The following is a 6099-nucleotide window of genomic DNA, read 5'->3' on the forward strand; positions in this document are numbered from 1 at the left end:
AAAGAAAGAAAGAAAGAAAGAAAGAAAGAAAGAAAGAAAGAAAGAAAAACAGGGAAGTGGTAAGGTAGGGCACTATTCAACTGCTTACTGGGTGTCTCTCAACTCAAAATGTCTGACAGATTACTCCCATCTCCGTCTCCCCTCTCTGTCACTACTTGGTATCACCATCCACCAGTCAGTCAAGGGAGAAATGGTATGAAGGCATGCAGAGGGAAGTGCAGGCAGGTTCAGGGGAGGTTAAATGTGTTGGCTAGAGAAGATGATTTCTGGAGGAGTGGTGGGAGAGAAAGCTGGGAAAGCTACATTGATTCACTCACTTGACAAACATTCAGCACTTATTTTTGGCTATTTTCTGGTCTAGGTTATGGTAATAGAAAGGAAAAAAACACGTTTTTTTTTCCCTCAGAGATTCTGGAAAGGGAAACAAAACCAAAAACCAAAAAACCCCACAAATCAGCATAGGTAATATAATAAATACTGTGACAGATGTAAGTACAGAGAAGAAGTGCAGAATCTATGGGGTTGGGATCAAGAAAAGCTTTCTTGAGTACGAGGTTCTAGATTTGAGAACTGAAGACCTATAAGGAGTTAGTTAGGCAAAGAAACAAAGGGGAACCCATTACAAGAAGTGGGAATAGAATATGTAAGGTGCAGAGCCCTGAGAGAAGGAGATACATCCAGAAGCTGAAGGGAATTTGGTATGAGCTTTCTACAGTGGGCAGAAGATGAGGGCAGGGCAGGTCATGAAGGGCTTTGTGTGCAGTTATTGGGCTGTGTTCTCAAGTCAGTAGGGATACACTGAAGGGCTTTTAAAAGGTGAGTGGCATGATCACATTTGCATTCTAGGAAAATTACATTGTTGGCAGTGTGGAGGATGAACTGGTTATAGAAGGCAAGGCAAGAGATAGGTAGACCAGTGGTCCAGAAGAGGAATAATGAGAACCTGAAGAAGGCTTCTGAGGAAGAATGAAAATTTCAGACTCAGGAGATATCATAAATAAAGGACATGGGGATCTATTGGGGGGGGTGTAGGGAGGTAAGGGACAGAGGGTAGAAAAGAATGCCTCAAGGGTATCTGGATTGAGTGACTGGTGGACAGCAATGCCATTTAGTGAGACAAAGAGGGGAGGAATATAACAGACATAATAAGTTGGACATTGATTTTGAGAGACATGTAGTGAGCAGTTGGATAATGCCGTCTGGAAGGAAAGAGATCTGGCTGAACAGAGAGCTCTGAGAGTCATCAGTAAACAGAAAATAGATGAGCTCTAAGAATACCCTTGTTGTTCTGGGCAGAGTGTAGAATGAGAAGGAAAGAAGGTAAAACACACACACACACACACACACACACACACACAGAGTGCCAATATTTGAGAAAGCTGCAGAGAAAGAAGGTGGCATCTGATGATGGTATGTTAACAAGTTTGGACTTTATCCTGAGGTCAGCGGGGAAAATGAAGAATGTTTAAAGAAGAGATATGATGTTGAAAGTAGTGTTTTCATCCAGAACACTGGGTAGGGGAAGTGGAAGCCAAAGAGATTGGTTGGGGGTGAGAACAGGTGTCCAGGTGATAAAGACCTGCCTGGTTGGTAGTAAGCAGTCTGTCAACATCACCTGTGAAACTTAGTCAAACTATACTGAATTTTGAAAAAATTCCCAAGTGACAATGCAACCCCCTCAACCCAGTTCATACCTTATCCTCTGTTCCCTGATGATCACTGGCTTAAACTAAAAATGGCCTTAGGAATAGATGTGAGAGACATTACAAAAGTAACACTAGAAAGAGTTGATTAAAGGGAGTTGGCAAGTCAAAGGGAAGAATTATGAATGATGGCAAAGTTTTGAATTGGGGGCCCAATGAACTGGGGGCCTTAAACAAAAAGTCCAAAGGCTGAGCCAGTTTTCTTTTGTGGGAGGGGGAAGAAAAGAGTGTCAGAGGAAGGCAGGAAAGGGGAAGCAAAGATGAATCTGAGGCTACATATGTTGAATTAAGAGAGTTTTTAAAGGTCATTGGGGCTAGAGAGCTGGATCTTTATTTTTTAAAAAGAGGTGATGACATGTTGTATATTAATTTAGGGAAAGATGAAGATTAGCCTGGACTGACAGCCTGGAGTAGGCCAAAGTAGAGCAAAGTAGAGCAAAGAAAGAAATTACACAAACAACATGAGCTTCTTTTTCCTCTGTAAGAAAAAAAAATTTAATGACAGAAACAAAAGGGTAAAAGATATGTAGCCTGTCAAGTGTCTCAGTAGATTCCAGTGCCAAATGGTCAGTAGGACTGCACAGGAGAGGACAAGGGCCCAGTGCAACCTCTTGTATCTGCTGTGACAGTGGGCCAAAGATCAGGAACAAGGCATCCCTCACTATTTGCAAATAGGGCTCAGTGACTCCCCTGAACATGCCATATGTGCACACACGTGCCCCCTAACACACTCACCTGCTCACCTGTGTCCTTAATCCTAACCATCTTTCACACAAAACTGTGACATAGTCTCTTCACAATGCCTTTCTTTATAGAGGAGGCAAAAATCTATCTACCGACTGAGGATTTCCTCCCAGTTTCAAACAAGGCCTATATAAGATTTCTGGCTTTCCCAGCTTCTTGACTGGCTAAGGCCTTTTCTTGCCCTCAGTAGCTAAGACTCACTCCCTCACACTGAATTATACTGATTGTATTTTCCAGCTTACTTTGGATCAAGGATATGGGATAGGACTGGAGAATAACCATAACCTGTGTAAGATACGATTCTAGTCCTTGCCCATGTTGGACTCCATATTTCAACATGAATTATTTGAGTATTACTCTTCAAAAGAGAGAAAGTACTAAATCAATTCAATGATTTATAGTACCGTTTCCTTCTAGATGCTAAGAAGTATATGCCATGTGCTAAAAAGATAAAGGTGAGGAGGGCAAAGCTTTTGTTCTCTTGGAGTTCACAGTTTCAGGAAGAAGAAAAGTCAAACACACAGAAGTCACAGTATAAGTTAAGATAAGAAATGTACAACAAAATGCAATTAGAACTAAAGGAGGGAAGGGAGCCTGGGTGGCACAGTTGGTTAAGTGTCCAACTCTTGGTTTTGGCTCAAGTCATGATCTCAGTGAGGATTTCCTCCCAGTTTCAAATAAGGCCTATGTAAGATTTCCGGCTTTCCCAGCTTCTTGACTGGCTAAGGCCTTTTCTTGCCTTCAGTAGCCAAGACTCGCTCCCTCACACTGAATTTGCCTCACACTGAATTTGCCTCACTGAGCCCCACATAGGACTCCACATTCAGTGGAGAGTCTGCTTGAAGAAGATTCTTTCCCTCTGTCCCCCTCCTCCACTGCTGCTCTCTCTCTCTCTAAAATAAATAAATAAATCTTTAAAAAAAAAAGAACTAATGGAGGAAAGATAATATTCTGATAGGGAATGAAGAACAGGTAAGAAGGAGGAGCAGGCCATTTAAAATTAACCTTGAAGAATGCATAGAATTTCAATGGGTAGATATATAGAGGAAAAGGTGGAGAACATTCTAATGGGGGGCAGCATGAGCCGGGTTGCTAAGATGGGAATGTGTGTGGCATATTTGGAGAACAGAAAGTAGATTAATTTGGCTGAGGTATAGCAAAGTAATAGGAGATAAAGTGGAACACAAATTGGGGGCCTATTATAGGAGACTTTGAATGCCAGGGTAAGGAGTTTGTATTTAATTCTTTAGGTAGTGAGAAGCTGTTGAGAGATTTTGCAGTAGGGGAGTGATTGACCAGACAAGTTTATAATATGTTTAACCCCAGTTGTTAACTCAGAGAAATGAAGGGAAGAAAGGCGGCAAGCAAAGAGAAATATCAGACTTGTTGGGTTTGACATGACTGTGGACTCTCTAAGTGAAGATGCTCATTAACACTTGGAATGAGGGTCAGTGTTCAGGGGAAAGCCATGGTTAAGGTCTTTGTAGCCTTAGTTTCTGCATCTAAAAAACAGGAACAAGTATGTTTACCTTGAGAAAGAATGCACTGAAAAACACCACAATGCTGATGATGGGCACGTGCGACAGATCTGATGATGGCGGTTGCGGTGGGAGTAGCCTCGGTAGTAGTTGTACAGTTAGTTCTTCCTTGTAACCTTCTTTTCTCCCCCAAATTCTGCCATGTGTTCAGAAAATAGAAGCAAAGAGCAAACCTTTGCTTCAGCCAGAATTGCTCCTTCCCCAAGATGACCAAAGCTGTATATTGGGTCAAGCAGTTGTATTGGCTCCTTGGTCCCTTAAGATAATTCTAGGAGAGCTCTCAGCCCCTGGTAAATAGAGTTCTATTGAGTGTCTTTTGTTTTGTCTTCTGTATCCAGATAGAGAGCTCAGAAAAAAAACATAGTTCTGGATAAATGAATGAATGGAGCTTAAAAACATGTAAAACAGTGTTTATTGTTTAGGGATATCTAGAGAGTATATTTATATACATTTATATATGTACACACACATGCACACAAAACTTTGTATATATATGTATATACACACATATATGTATTCCTAAACAATAAATAACATTTTATATATAAAAAAATTCATACGAATTAAAAACACCAAATTCAGAGATCTTGTTACTTTCTAGAAGGAGGGTAGGAAGGGGAGTACAATTAGGAGGGGTATACTGAGGGCTTTAACTGTATCTGTAATATATACTAGATATACATATATATACACATAGGTGTAGATATAAAATAACTATATATATAGTTATATATAATAACTGTATGTGTTATACATATTATATATAATATACATATATATACACACTAGATGTTGGATTGGGTGTTTATTATATTATTCTCTACACAATTTGTGTGTAGAAAATAATATATTTATGTACATGTATATTTTAAAATTTTGTAGTAAAGAAAGTGGTCTCTGTATGTTAGAAATGATGAGATTGAGCTGATACATGGACACTTACAAAAGGAGAAACCTAGATAAGGAGAGAATCCTTTGCAACTTGCATTTGAACCAGCCAGCAGAGAGACTGCCAACCCTTAAAAAAGAAAGAAAAAGGAAAAGAAAAGAAAAGGAAAAGGAAATGTAATTCTTTATATCCCTGGGGAGAAAGGAAGTAGACCTTCCCTAACAATGCTTTAAAAAAGCCTCAAAAAGATCAAACTTATCTGCAGGTAACTTAACTGCCTAGATACTCAACCTTGTAGCAATACAATGTTCAACATCCAATAAAAAATTACTAGACATGCAAATAAGCAGGAAAATGTGGTTCATAAACAAGAAAAAAAAAACAATCAATAGAAACAGATCCAGAAATGACAGAGATTATGCAATTAGGTGGCAAGAACTATAAAAGAGTTATCATAAATATGTTCAGGAATTTAAAGAAAAACATGAAAATAATGAGGAGCAAAATGGAAACTATAAAAAGGAATCTAATGGAACTTCTAGAGTTGAAAAGTACAATATCTGAAGTGAAAAATCCATTAAATGGGCTTAACAGCAGCTTAAATCATGCAGAAGAAAATATCAGTGGACTTGAAAATATAGCAATAGAAACTACTCACACTACAGAAAAGAAGAGGGCCAGAAAAAAAAAAAAAGAATAGACCCTTGATGAGACATTAGAAAATGGTCAGAAATAGTGTAACTGAAATCCCAAAGAAGGGTGGGGAAATCAAGAAGTAATATTTGAAGAAATAACAGCAGAATGTTTTCCAAATTTGGTGAAAACTATAAACCCATCAATTTAAGAACTCCCACAAATCCCAACTAGGATAAAAATCAATTTAGGTAGAAATTGTACTCCGAATATTTTTAACAATGGAGTGATTTTCTAAATGGACCAATACTTAAAGGTGCTGGTCCAGGGAGGCGAGGGAAAGATCTGTAAATTGGAGGTAACTGTACAACATGTGATGTGGGAAAATAGAAACCAGCCTGGAAGATACAAACACAGAAAGATAATAAAGGAGAAAAGTGGGCCGTCTGGAGAAACCAAATATGGGAGGTGCCAACATATTGCAGAACAAGGAGAAAAACTCATGAGAAAAAAGGAGGGTGGAGTGGGATCTCTAGGTTTCCTCCCTCCTTTCTTTTCTTTCTTTCTTTCTTTCTTTCTTTCTTTCTTTCTT

Source organism: Callorhinus ursinus, unplaced genomic scaffold, assembly GCF_003265705.2.
Source record: "Callorhinus ursinus isolate GAN/ISIS: 27379988/994484 unplaced genomic scaffold, GSC_fseal_2.0 scaffold13, whole genome shotgun sequence".
Lineage (NCBI taxonomy): Eukaryota > Metazoa > Chordata > Mammalia > Carnivora > Otariidae > Callorhinus > Callorhinus ursinus.